The sequence below is a fragment of the Spea bombifrons genome, chromosome 8 (assembly GCF_027358695.1).
Source record: "Spea bombifrons isolate aSpeBom1 chromosome 8, aSpeBom1.2.pri, whole genome shotgun sequence".
NCBI lineage: Eukaryota > Metazoa > Chordata > Amphibia > Anura > Pelobatidae > Spea > Spea bombifrons.
The window spans coordinates 8,821,398-8,836,391 of NC_071094.1; positions in this window are offsets into that span (position 1 = coordinate 8,821,398).

The window sequence follows — 14,994 nt, forward strand, 5'->3', positions numbered from 1 at the left end:
CCATAGCAGTGCTTTGCCCGCATACATGTCACTTTTAGGGGTCCTAAGCACAGTCCTCTAGGGCAATTAGAGCCAGGAACAGCAGCTCATTTTTTTTTGTTGGTTCCTGCTTTCTGCCCACAGACCATAGCAGTGCTTTGCCTGCATACATGCTTTAGGGGTCCTACGCACAGTCCTATAGGGCAATTAGAGCCAGGAACAGCCGCGAGTCCGCTTGATCAGGACGCAAAGCAGCGAGTCCGCTTGATCAGGACGCAAAGCAGCGAGTCCGCTTGATCAGGACGCAAAGCAGCGAGTCCGCTTGATCAGGACGCAAAGCAGCGAGTCCTCTTGATCAGGACGCAAAGCAGCGAGTCCGCTTGATCAGGACGCAAAGCAGCGAGTCCGCTTGATCAGGACGCAAAGCAGCGAGTCCGCTTGATCAGGACGCAAAGCAGCGAGTCCGCTTGATCAGGACGCAAAGCAGCGAGTCCGCTTGATCAGGACGCAAAGCAGCGAGTCCGCTTGATCAGGACGCAAAGCAGGGAGTCCGCTTGATCAGGACGCAAAGCAGGGAGTCCGCTTGATCAGGACGCAAAGCAGGGAGTCCGCTTGATCAGGACGCAAAGCAGGGAGTCCGCTTGATCAGGACGCAAAGCAGGGAACCAGGAACAGTACAGGTGCCGAGCCACAGCAGGAAGATCCATAGACTTCAATACAAAGGCCCTGACTGAAGGGCAGGGCAGGTTCATAAAGGCAGGGTAATCACAGGTAACAAGGCCCAGCTGGATGTATTGGCTAGGGCTCAACCCAGGTAACAAGGCACACCTGAGTTCTGAGTGCTCCAGAGGGTGGCCACTTGTGGTAGCAGATTTAAACACCACAGGTATAAAAAAGCCATGGTTCAGGCAGCGAAAAAGTGGTTCCTGACAATAGCATTAAACATGGACATAGCATTGCACATAGAGATAACATTAAACATGGAGATAGCATTAAACATTGACACTGCCTTACACATGGATAAAGCATTAAACATGTACATAGCATTTGTGACAGTGTAAACCCCAAGGAGATGCTTAGTGTGGCATTTGGGTACAGGTGCTATCCAGATCGTAAATATGGGTCCCTGGGGTGGAGCAATTGGAGAGCAGGGTGGGCCAATGCTCCGTTTCCCCATGCTGTGGAAATTCCATGCCGAGTTTTCCAGGAGGCAAGAAATCTGCACTATCCGGTCCGGGATTCCTATGGGGCCGGCGTCAGGCACAGGTGCTGGACATTAAAAGCCCCTGGAGCTTGATACTCAGAGAGACTGTTGGGGAAGAGGAAGTTCCCTGTGCTCCTAGGGCAAGGAGAGGCCCTGAAGAAGACAATCCCTGAGCCCAGTGAGGCAATACCTGCCTGGACGTATGCAATACTTTTATCCAGCAAAAAGAAACTTCACGTCCGGATCATCAATAAGTCGTCACAAACACATCAAGGCCATCCTCAATAAGCATATGTATTTCAGCCAACAATACACAAGGGCACATATCATGTAACAGTCAAACAGTGGTTTTTGGGGTTTAAGCGGTTAAAATAAAGCGAATTTTTTTAGTTTTTTTTTAGTTGGTTCCTGCTTTCTACCCACAGACCATAGCAGTGCTTTGCCCGCATACATGTCACTTTTAGGGGTCCTAAGCACAGTCCTCTAGGGCAATTAGAGCCAGGAACAGCAGCTCATTTTTTTTTGTTGGTTCCTGCTTTCTGCCCACAGACCATAGCAGTGCTTTGCCCGCATACATGTCACTTTTAGGGGTCCTAAGCACAGTCCTCTAGGGCAATTAGAGCCAGGAACAGCAGCTCATGTTTTTTTGTTGGTTCCTGCTTTCTGCCCACAGACCATAGCAGTGCTTTGCCCGCATACATGTCACTTTTAGGGGTCCTAAGCACAGTCCTCTAGGGCAATTAGAGCCAGGAACAGCAGCTCACTTTTTTTTGTTGGTTCCTGCTTTCTGCCCACAGACCATAGCAGTGCTTTGCCCGCATACATGTCACTTTTAGGGGTCCTAAGCACAGTCCTCTAGGGCAATTAGAGCCAGGAACAGCAGCTCATTTTTTTTGTTGGTTCCTGCTTTCTGCCCACAGACCATAGCAGTGCTTTGCCCGCATACATGTCACTTTTAGGGGTCCTAAGCACAGTCCTCTAGGGCAATTAGAGCCAGGAACAGCAGCTCATTTTTTTTTGTTGGTTCCTGCTTTCTGCCCACAGACCATAGCAGTGCTTTGCCCGCATACATGTCACTTTTAGGGGTCCTAAGCACAGTCCTCTAGGGCAATTAGAGCCAGGAACAGCAGCTCATTTTTTTTTGTTGGTTCCTGCTTTCTGCCCACAGACCATAGCAGTGCTTTGCCCGCATACATGTCACTTTTAGGGGTCCTAAGCACAGTCCTCTAGGGCAATTAGAGCCAGGAACAGCAGCTCATTTTTTTGTTGGTTCCTGCTTTCTGCCCACAGACCATAGCAGTGCTTTGCCCGCATACATGTCACTTTTAGGGGTCCTAAGCACAGTCCTCTAGGGCAATTAGAGCCAGGAACAGCAGCTCATTTTTTTTTGTTGGTTCCTGCTTTCTGCCCACAGACCATAGCAGTGCTTTGCCCGCATACATGCTTTAGGGGTCCTACGCACAGTCCTATAGGGCAATTAGAGCCAGGAACAGCCGCGAGTCCGCTTGATCAGGACGCAAAGCAGCGAGTCCGCTTGATCAGGACGCAAAGCAGCGAGTCCGCTTGATCAGGACGCAAAGCAGCGAGTCCGCTTGATCAGGACGCAAAGCAGCGAGTCCGCTTGATCAGGACGCAAAGCAGGGAGTCCGCTTGATCAGGACGCAAAGCAGGGAGTCCGCTTGATCAGGACGCAAAGCAGGGAGTCCGCTTGATCAGGACGCAAAGCAGGGAGTCCGCTTGATCAGGACGCAAAGCAGGGAGTCCGCTTGATCAGGACGCAAAGCAGGGAACCAGGAACAGTACAGGTGCCGAGCCACAGCAGGAAGATCCATAGACTTCAATACAAAGGCCCTGACTGAAGGGCAGGGCAGGTTCATAAAGGCAGGGTAATCACAGGTAACAAGGCCCAGCTGGATGTATTGGCTAGGGCTCAACCCAGGTAACAAGGCACACCTGAGTTCTGAGTGCTCCAGAGGGTGGCCACTTGTGGTAGCAGATTTAAACACCACAGGTATAAAAAAGCCATGGTTCAGGCAGCGAAAAAGTGGTTCCTGACAATAGCATTAAACATGGACATAGCATTGCACATAGAGATAACATTAAACATGGAGATAGCATTAAACATTGACACTGCCTTACACATGGATAAAGCATTAAACATGTACATAGCATTTGTGACAGTGTAAACCCCAAGGAGATGCTTAGTGTGGCATTTGGGTACAGGTGCTATCCAGATCGTAAATATGGGTCCCTGGGGTGGAGCAATTGGAGAGCAGGGTGGGCCAATGCTCCGTTTCCCCATGCTGTGGAAATTCCATGCCGAGTTTTCCAGGAGGCAAGAAATCTGCACTATCCGGTCCGGGATTCCTATGGGGCCGGCGTCAGGCACAGGTGCTGGACATTAAAAGCCCCTGGAGCTTGATACTCAGAGAGACTGTTGGGGAAGAGGAAGTTCCCTGTGCTCCTAGGGCAAGGAGAGGCCCTGAAGAAGACAATCCCTGAGCCCAGTGAGGCAATACCTGCCTGGACGTATGCAATACTTTTATCCAGCAAAAAGAAACTTCACGTCCGGATCATCAATAAGTCGTCACAAACACATCAAGGCCATCCTCAATAAGCATATGTATTTCAGCCAGCAATACACAAGGGCACATATCATGTAACAGTCAAACAGTGGTTTTTGGGGTTTAAGCGGTTAAAATAAAGCGAATTTTTTTAGTTTTTTTTTAGTTGGTTCCTGCTTTCTGCCCACAGACCATAGCAGTGCTTTGCCCGCATACATGTCACTTTTAGGGGTCATAAGCACAGTCCTCTAGGGCAATTAGAGCCAGGAACAGCAGCTCATTTTTTTTGTTGGTTCCTGCTTTCTGCCCACAGACCATAGCAGTGCTTTGCCCGCATACATGTCACTTTTAGGGGTCCTAAGCACAGTCCTCTAGGGCAATTAGAGCCAGGAACAGCAGCTCATGTTTTTTTGTTGGTTCCTGCTTTCTGCCCACAGACCATAGCAGTGCTTTGCCCGCATACATGTCACTTTTAGGGGTCCTAAGCACAGTCCTCTAGGGCAATTAGAGCCAGGAACAGCAGCTCACTTTTTTTTGTTGGTTCCTGCTTTCTGCCCACAGACCATAGCAGTGCTTTGCCCGCATACATGTCACTTTTAGGGGTCCTAAGCACAGTCCTCTAGGGCAATTAGAGCCAGGAACAGCAGCTCATTTTTTTTGTTGGTTCCTGCTTTCTGCCCACAGACCATAGCAGTGCTTTGCCCGCATACATGTCACTTTTAGGGGTCCTAAGCACAGTCCTCTAGGGCAATTAGAGCCAGGAACAGCAGCTCATTTTTTTTTGTTGGTTCCTGCTTTCTGCCCACAGACCATAGCAGTGCTTTGCCCGCATACATGTCACTTTTAGGGGTCCTAAGCACAGTCCTCTAGGGCAATTAGAGCCAGGAACAGCAGCTCATTTTTTTTTGTTGGTTCCTGCTTTCTGCCCACAGACCATAGCAGTGCTTTGCCCGCATACATGTCACTTTTAGGGGTCCTAAGCACAGTCCTCTAGGGCAATTAGAGCCAGGAACAGCAGCTCATTTTTTTGTTGGTTCCTGCTTTCTGCCCACAGACCATAGCAGTGCTTTGCCCGCATACATGTCACTTTTAGGGGTCCTAAGCACAGTCCTCTAGGGCAATTAGAGCCAGGAACAGCAGCTCATTTTTTTGTTGGTTCCTGCTTTCTGCCCACAGACCATAGCAGTGCTTTGCCCGCATACATGTCACTTTTAGGGGTCCTAAGCACAGTCCTCTAGGGCAATTAGAGCCAGGAACAGCAGCTCATTTTTTTTTGTTGGTTCCTGCTTTCTGCCCACAGACCATAGCAGTGCTTTGCCCGCATACATGCTTTAGGGGTCCTACGCACAGTCCTCTAGGGCAATTAGAGCCAGGAACAGCCGCGAGTCCGCTTGATCAGGACGCAAAGCAGCGAGTCCGCTTGATCAGGACGCAAAGCAGCGAGTCCGCTTGATCAGGACGCAAAGCAGCGAGTCCGCTTGATCAGGACGCAAAGCAGCGAGTCCGCTTGATCAGGACGCAAAGCAGCGAGTCCGCTTGATCAGGACGCAAAGCAGCGAGTCCGCTTGATCAGGACGCAAAGCAGCGAGTCCGCTTGATCAGGACGCAAAGCAGGGAGTCCGCTTGATCAGGACGCAAAGCAGGGAGTCCGCTTGATCAGGACGCAAAGCAGGGAGTCCGCTTGATCAGGACGCAAAGCAGGGAGTCCGCTTGATCAGGACGCAAAGCAGGGAGTCCGCTTGATCAGGACGCAAAGCAGGGAGTCCGCTTGATCAGGACGCAAAGCAGGGAACCAGGAACAGTACAGCTGCCGAGCCACAGCAGGAAGATCCATAGACTTCAATACAAAGGCCCTGACTGAAGGGCAGGGCAGGTTCATAAAGGCAGGGTAATCACAGGTAACAAGGCCCAGCTGGATGTATTGGCTAGGGCTCAACCCAGGTAACAAGGCACACCTGAGTTCTGAGTGCTCCAGAGGGTGGCCACTTGTGGTAGCAGATTTAAACACCACAGGTATAAAAAAGCCATGGTTCAGGCAGCGAAAAAGTGGTTCCTGACAATAGCATTAAACATGGACATAGCATTGCACATAGAGATAACATTAAACATGGAGATAGCATTAAACATTGACACTGCCTTACACATGGATAAAGCATTAAACATGTACATAGCATTTGTGACAGTGTAAACCCCAAGGAGATGCTTAGTGTGGCATTTGGGTACAGGTGCTATCCAGATCGTAAATATGGGTCCCTGGGGTGGAGCAATTGGAGAGCAGGGTGGGCCAATGCTCCGTTTCCCCATGCTGTGGAAATTCCATGCCGAGTTTTCCAGGAGGCAAGAAATCTGCACTATCCGGTCCGGGATTCCTATGGGGCCGGCGTCAGGCACAGGTGCTGGACATTAAAAGCCCCTGGAGCTTGATACTCAGAGAGACTGTTGGGGAAGAGGAAGTTCCCTGTGCTCCTAGGGCAAGGAGAGGCCCTGAAGAAGACAATCCCTGAGCCCAGTGAGGCAATACCTGCCTGGACGTATGCAATACTTTTATCCAGCAAAAAGAAACTTCACGTCCGGATCATCAATAAGTCGTCACAAACACATCAAGGCCATCCTCAATAAGCATATGTATTTCAACCAGCAATACACAAGGGCACATATCATGTAACAGTCAAACAGTGGTTTTTGGGGTTTAAGCGGTTAAAATAAAGCGAATTTTTTTAGTTTTTTTTTAGTTGGTTCCTGCTTTCTGCCCACAGACCATAGCAGTGCTTTGCCCGCATACATGTCACTTTTAGGGGTCCTAAGCACAGTCCTCTAGGGCAATTAGAGCCAGGAACAGCAGCTCATTTTTTTTTGTTGGTTCCTGCTTTCTGCCCACAGACCATAGCAGTGCTTTGCCCGCATACATGCTTTTAGGGGTCCTAAGCACAGTCCTCTAGGGCAATTAGAGCCAGGAACAGCAGCTCATTTTTTTGGTTGGTTCCTGCTTTCTGCCCACAGACCATAGCGGTGCTTTGCCCGCATACATGTCACTTTTAGGGGTCCTAAGCACAGTCCTCTAAGGCAATTAGAGCCAGGAACAGCAGCTCATTTTTTTTTGTTGGTTCCTGCTCTCTGCCCACAGACCATAGCAGTGCTTTGCCCGCATACATGTCACTTTTAGGGGTCCTAAGCACAGTCCTCTAGGGCAATTAGAGCCAGGAACAGCAGCTCATGTTTTTTTGTTGGTTCCTGCTTTCTGCCCACAGACCATAGCAGTGCTTTGCCCGCATACATGTCACTTTTAGGGGTCCTAAGCACAGTCCTCTAGGGCAATTAGAGCCAGGAACAGCAGCTCACTTTTTTTTGTTGGTTCCTGCTTTCTGCCCACAGACCATAGCAGTGCTTTGCCCGCATACATGTCACTTTTAGGGGTCCTAAGCACAGTCCTCTAGGGCAATTAGAGCCAGGAACAGCAGCTCATTTTTTTTGTTGGTTCCTGCTTTCTGCCCACAGACCATAGCAGTGCTTTGCCCGCATACATGTCACTTTTAGGGGTCCTAAGCACAGTCCTCTAGGGCAATTAGAGCCAGGAACAGCAGCTCACTTTTTTTTGTTGGTTCCTGCTTTCTGCCCACAGACCATAGCAGTGCTTTGCCCGCATACATGTCACTTTTAGGGGTCCTAAGCACAGTCCTCTAGGGCAATTAGAGCCAGGAACAGCAGCTCATTTTTTTTGTTGGTTCCTGCTTTCTGCCCACAGACCATAGCAGTGCTTTGCCCGCATACATGTCACTTTTAGGGGTCCTAAGCACAGTCCTCTAGGGCAATTAGAGCCAGGAACAGCAGCTCATTTTTTTTTGTTGGTTCCTGCTTTCTGCCCACAGACCATAGCAGTGCTTTGCCCGCATACATGTCACTTTTAGGGGTCCTAAGCACAGTCCTCTAGGGCAATTAGAGCCAGGAACAGCAGCTCATTTTTTTTTGTTGGTTCCTGCTTTCTGCCCACAGACCATAGCAGTGCTTTGCCCGCATACATGTCACTTTTAGGGGTCCTAAGCACAGTCCTCTAGGGCAATTAGAGCCAGGAACAGCAGCTCATTTTTTTGTTGGTTCCTGCTTTCTGCCCACAGACCATAGCAGTGCTTTGCCCGCATACATGCTTTAGGGGTCCTACGCACAGTCCTATAGGGCAATTAGAGCCAGGAACAGCCGCGAGTCCGCTTGATCAGGACGCAAAGCAGCGAGTCCGCTTGATCAGGACGCAAAGCAGCGAGTCCGCTTGATCAGGACGCAAAGCAGCGAGTCCGCTTGATCAGGACGCAAAGCAGCGAGTCCGCTTGATCAGGACGCAAAGCAGCGAGTCCGCTTGATCAGGACGCAAAGCAGCGAGTCCGCTTGATCAGGACGCAAAGCAGGGAGTCCGCTTGATCAGGACGCAAAGCAGGGAGTCCGCTTGATCAGGACGCAAAGCAGGGAGTCCGCTTGATCAGGACGCAAAGCAGGGAGTCCGCTTGATCAGGACGCAAAGCAGGGAGTCCGCTTGATCAGGACGCAAAGCAGGGAGTCCGCTTGATCAGGACGCAAAGCAGGGAGTCCGCTTGATCAGGAACAGTACAGGTGCCGAGCCACAGCAGGAAGATCCATAGACTTCAATACAAAGGCCCTGACTGAAGGGCAGGGCAGGTTCATAAAGGCAGGGTAATCACAGGTAACAAGGCCCAGCTGGATGTATTGGCTAGGGCTCAACCCAGGTAACAAGGCACACCTGAGTTCTGAGTGCTCCAGAGGGTGGCCACTTGTGGTAGCAGATTTAAACACCACAGGTATAAAAAAGCCATGGTTCAGGCAGCGAAAAAGTGGTTCCTGACAATAGCATTAAACATGGACATAGCATTGCACATAGAGATAACATTAAACATGGAGATAGCATTAAACATTGACACTGCCTTACACATGGATAAAGCATTAAACATGTACATAGCATTTGTGACAGTGTAAACCCCAAGGAGATGCTTAGTGTGGCATTTGGGTACAGGTGCTATCCAGATCGTAAATATGGGTCCCTGGGGTGGAGCAATTGGAGAGCAGGGTGGGCCAATGCTCCGTTTCCCCATGCTGTGGAAATTCCATGCCGAGTTTTCCAGGAGGCAAGAAATCTGCACTATCCGGTCCGGGATTCCTATGGGGCCGGCGTCAGGCACAGGTGCTGGACATTAAAAGCCCCTGGAGCTTGATACTCAGAGAGACTGTTGGGGAAGAGGAAGTTCCCTGTGCTCCTAGGGCAAGGAGAGGCCCTGAAGAAGACAATCCCTGAGCCCAGTGAGGCAATACCTGCCTGGACGTATGCAATACTTTTATCCAGCAAAAAGAAACTTCACGTCCGGATCATCAATAAGTCGTCACAAACACATCAAGGCCATCCTCAATAAGCATATGTATTTCAGCCAGCAATACACAAGGGCACATATCATGTAACAGTCAAACAGTGGTTTTTGGGGTTTAAGCGGTTAAAATAAAGCGAATTTTTTTAGTTTTTTTTAGTTGGTTCCTGCTTTCTGCCCACAGACCATAGCAGTGCTTTGCCCGCATACATGTCACTTTTAGGGGTCCTAAGCACAGTCCTCTAGGGCAATTAGAGCCAGGAACAGCAGCTCATTTTTTTTTGTTGGTTCCTGCTTTCTGCCCACAGACCATAGCAGTGCTTTGCCCGCATACATGCTTTTAGGGGTCCTAAGCACAGTCCTCTAGGGCAATTAGAGCCAGGAACAGCAGCTCATTTTTTTGGTTGGTTCCTGCTTTCTGCCCACAGACCATAGCAGTGCTTTGCCCGCATACATGTCACTTTTAGGGGTCCTAAGCACAGTCCTCTAAGGCAATTAGAGCCAGGAACAGCAGCTCATTTTTTTTTGTTGGTTCCTGCTTTCTGCCCACAGACCATAGCAGTGCTTTGCCCGCATACATGTCACTTTTAGGGGTCCTAAGCACAGTCCTCTAGGGCAATTAGAGCCAGGAACAGCAGCTCATGTTTTTTTGTTGGTTCCTGCTTTCTGCCCACAGACCATAGCAGTGCTTTGCCCGCATACATGTCACTTTTAGGGGTCCTAAGCACAGTCCTCTAGGGCAATTAGAGCCAGGAACAGCAGCTCACTTTTTTTTGTTGGTTCCTGCTTTCTGCCCACAGACCATAGCAGTGCTTTGCCCGCATACATGTCACTTTTAGGGGTCCTAAGCACAGTCCTCTAGGGCAATTAGAGCCAGGAACAGCAGCTCATTTTTTTTGTTGGTTCCTGCTTTCTGCCCACAGACCATAGCAGTGCTTTGCCCGCATACATGTCACTTTTAGGGGTCCTAAGCACAGTCCTCTAGGGCAATTAGAGCCAGGAACAGCAGCTCATTTTTTTTTGTTGGTTCCTGCTTTCTGCCCACAGACCATAGCAGTGCTTTGCCCGCATACATGTCACTTTTAGGGGTCCTAAGCACAGTCCTCTAGGGCAATTAGAGCCAGGAACAGCAGCTCATTTTTTTGTTGGTTCCTGCTTTCTGCCCACAGACCATAGCAGTGCTTTGCCCGCATACATGTCACTTTTAGGGGTCCTAAGCACAGTCCTCTAGGGCAATTAGAGCCAGGAACAGCAGCTCATTTTTTTTTGTTGGTTCCTGCTTTCTGCCCACAGACCATAGCAGTGCTTTGCCCGCATACATGCTTTAGGGGTCCTACGCACAGTCCTATAGGGCAATTAGAGCCAGGAACAGCCGCGAGTCCGCTTGATCAGGACGCAAAGCAGCGAGTCCGCTTGATCAGGACGCAAAGCAGCGAGTCCGCTTGATCAGGACGCAAAGCAGCGAGTCCGCTTGATCAGGACGCAAAGCAGCGAGTCCGCTTGATCAGGACGCAAAGCAGCGAGTCCGCTTGATCAGGACGCAAAGCAGCGAGTCCGCTTGATCAGGACGCAAAGCAGCGAGTCCGCTTGATCAGGACGCAAAGCAGCGAGTCCGCTTGATCAGGACGCAAAGCAGGGAGTCCGCTTGATCAGGACGCAAAGCAGGGAGTCCGCTTGATCAGGACGCAAAGCAGGGAGTCCGCTTGATCAGGACGCAAAGCAGGGAGTCCGCTTGATCAGGACGCAAAGCAGGGAGTCCGCTTGATCAGGACGCAAAGCAGGGAGTCCGCTTGATCAGGACGCAAAGCAGGGAACCAGGAACAGTACAGGTGCCGAGCCACAGCAGGAAGATCCATAGACTTTTGTGGTTTTTGGTTTTTGGGGTTTAAGCGGTTAAAATAAAGCGAATTTTTTTAGTTTTTTTTTAGTTGGTTCCTGCTTTCTGCCCACAGACCATAGCAGTGCTTTGCCCGCATACATGTCACTTTTAGGGGTCCTAAGCACAGTCCTCTAGGGCAATTAGAGCCAGGAACAGCAGCTCATTTTTTTGGTTGGTTCCTGCTTTCTGCCCACAGACCATAGCAGTGCTTTGCCCGCATACATGTCACTTTTAGGGGTCCTAAGCACAGTCCTCTAAGGCAATTAGAGCCAGGAACAGCAGCTCATTTTTTTTTGTTGGTTCCTGCTTTCTGCCCACAGACCATAGCAGTGCTTTGCCCGCATACATGTCACTTTTAGGGGTCCTAAGCACAGTCCTCTAGGGCAATTAGAGCCAGGAACAGCAGCTCATGTTTTTTTGTTGGTTCCTGCTTTCTGCCCACAGACCATAGCAGTGCTTTGCCCGCATACATGTCACTTTTAGGGGTCCTAAGCACAGTCCTCTAGGGCAATTAGAGCCAGGAACAGCAGCTCACTTTTTTTTGTTGGTTCCTGCTTTCTGCCCACAGACCATAGCAGTGCTTTGCCCGCATACATGTCACTTTTAGGGGTCCTAAGCACAGTCCTCTAGGGCAATTAGAGCCAGGAACAGCAGCTCATTTTTTTTTGTTGGTTCCTGCTTTCTGCCCACAGACCATAGCAGTGCTTTGCCCGCATACATGTCACTTTTAGGGGTCCTAAGCACAGTCCTCTAGGGCAATTAGAGCCAGGAACAGCAGCTCATTTTTTTTTGTTGGTTCCTGCTTTCTGCCCACAGACCATAGCAGTGCTTTGCCCGCATACATGTCACTTTTAGGGGTCCTAAGCACAGTCCTCTAGGGCAATTAGAGCCAGGAACAGCAGCTCATTTTTTTGTTGGTTCCTGCTTTCTGCCCACAGACCATAGCAGTGCTTTGCCCGCATACATGTCACTTTTAGGGGTCCTAAGCACAGTCCTCTAGGGCAATTAGAGCCAGGAACAGCAGCTCATTTTTTTTTGTTGGTTCCTGCTTTCTGCCCACAGACCATAGCAGTGCTTTGCCTGCATACATGCTTTAGGGGTCCTACGCACAGTCCTATAGGGCAATTAGAGCCAGGAACAGCCGCGAGTCCGCTTGATCAGGACGCAAAGCAGCGAGTCCGCTTGATCAGGACGCAAAGCAGCGAGTCCGCTTGATCAGGACGCAAAGCAGCGAGTCCGCTTGATCAGGACGCAAAGCAGCGAGTCCGCTTGATCAGGACGCAAAGCAGCGAGTCCGCTTGATCAGGACGCAAAGCAGCGAGTCCGCTTGATCAGGACGCAAAGCAGCGAGTCCGCTTGATCAGGACGCAAAGCAGCGAGTCCGCTTGATCAGGACGCAAAGCAGGGAGTCCGCTTGATCAGGACGCAAAGCAGGGAGTCCGCTTGATCAGGACGCAAAGCAGGGAGTCCGCTTGATCAGGACGCAAAGCAGGGAGTCCGCTTGATCAGGACGCAAAGCAGGGAGTCCGCTTGATCAGGACGCAAAGCAGGGAGTCCGCTTGATCAGGACGCAAAGCAGGGAGTCCGCTTGATCAGGACGCAAAGCAGGGAACCAGGAACAGTACAGGTGCCGAGCCACAGCAGGAAGATCCATAGACTTCAATACAAAGGCCCTGACTGAAGGGCAGGGCAGGTTCATAAAGGCAGGGTAATCACAGGTAACAAGGCCCAGCTGGATGTATTGGCTAGGGCTCAACCCAGGTAACAAGGCACACCTGAGTTCTGAGTGCTCCAGAGGGTGGCCACTTGTGGTAGCAGATTTAAACACCACAGGTATAAAAAAGCCATGGTTCAGGCAGCGAAAAAGTGGTTCCTGACAATAGCATTAAACATGGACATAGCATTGCACATAGAGATAACATTAAACATGGAGATAGCATTAAACATTGACACTGCCTTACACATGGATAAAGCATTAAACATGTACATAGCATTTGTGACAGTGTAAACCCCAAGGAGATGCTTAGTGTGGCATTTGGGTACAGGTGCTATCCAGATCGTAAATATGGGTCCCTGGGGTGGAGCAATTGGAGAGCAGGGTGGGCCAATGCTCCGTTTCCCCATGCTGTGGAAATTCCATGCCGAGTTTTCCAGGAGGCAAGAAATCTGCACTATCCGGTCCGGGATTCCTATGGGGCCGGCGTCAGGCACAGGTGCTGGACATTAAAAGCCCCTGGAGCTTGATACTCAGAGAGACTGTTGGGGAAGAGGAAGTTCCCTGTGCTCCTAGGGCAAGGAGAGGCCCTGAAGAAGACAATCCCTGAGCCCAGTGAGGCAATACCTGCCTGGACGTATGCAATACTTTTATCCAGCAAAAAGAAACTTCACGTCCGGATCATCAATAAGTCGTCACAAACACATCAAGGCCATCCTCAATAAGCATATGTATTTCAGCCAGCAATACACAAGGGCACATATCATGTAACAGTCAAACAGTGGTTTTTGGGGTTTAAGCGGTTAAAATAAAGCGAATTTTTTTAGTTTTTTTTTAGTTGGTTCCTGCTTTCTGCCCACAGACCATAGCAGTGCTTTGCCCGCATACATGTCACTTTTAGGGGTCCTAAGCACAGTCCTCTAGGGCAATTAGAGCCAGGAACAGCAGCTCATTTTTTTTGTTGGTTCCTGCTTTCTGCCCACAGACCATAGCAGTGCTTTGCCCGCATACATGCTTTTAGGGGTCCTAAGCACAGTCCTCTAGGGCAATTAGAGCCAGGAACAGCAGCTCATTTTTTTGGTTGGTTCCTGCTTTCTGCCCACAGACCATAGCAGTGCTTTGCCCGCATACATGTCACTTTTAGGGGTCCTAAGCACAGTCCTCTAAGGCAATTAGAGCCAGGAACAGCAGCTCATTTTTTTTTGTTGGTTCCTGCTTTCTGCCCACAGACCATAGCAGTGCTTTGCCCGCATACATGTCACTTTTAGGGGTCCTAAGCACAGTCCTCTAGGGCAATTAGAGCCAGGAACAGCAGCTCATGTTTTTTTGTTGGTTCCTGCTTTCTGCCCACAGACCATAGCAGTGCTTTGCCCGCATACATGTCACTTTTAGGGGTCCTAAGCACAGTCCTCTAGGGCAATTAGAGCCAGGAACAGCAGCTCACTTTTTTTTGTTGGTTCCTGCTTTCTGCCCACAGACCATAGCAGTGCTTTGCCCGCATACATGTCACTTTTAGGGGTCCTAAGCACAGTCCTCTAGGGCAATTAGAGCCAGGAACAGCAGCTCATTTTTTTTGTTGGTTCCTGCTTTCTGCCCACAGACCATAGCAGTGCTTTGCCCGCATACATGTCACTTTTAGGGGTCCTAAGCACAGTCCTCTAGGGCAATTAGAGCCAGGAACAGCAGCTCATTTTTTTTTGTTGGTTCCTGCTTTCTGCCCACAGACCATAGCAGTGCTTTGCCCGCATACATGTCACTTTTAGGGGTCCTAAGCACAGTCCTCTAGGGCAATTAGAGCCAGGAACAGCAGCTCATTTTTTTGTTGGTTCCTGCTTTCTGCCCACAGACCATAGCAGTGCTTTGCCCGCATACATGTCACTTTTAGGGGTCCTAAGCACAGTCCTCTAGGGCAATTAGAGCCAGGAACAGCAGCTCATTTTTTTTTGTTGGTTCCTGCTTTCTGCCCACAGACCATAGCAGTGCTTTGCCCGCATACATGCTTTAGGGGTCCTACGCACAGTCCTATAGGGCAATTAGAGCCAGGAACAGCCGCGAGTCCGCTTGATCAGGACGCAAAGCAGCGAGTCCGCTTGATCAGGACGCAAAGCAGCGAGTCCGCTTGATCAGGACGCAAAGCAGCGAGTCCGCTTGATCAGGACGCAAAGCAGCGAGTCCGCTTGATCAGGACGCAAAGCAGCGAGTCCGCTTGATCAGGACGCAAAGCAGCGAGTCCGCTTGATCAGGACGCAAAGCAGCGAGTCCGCTTGATCAGGACGCAAAGCAGCGAGTCC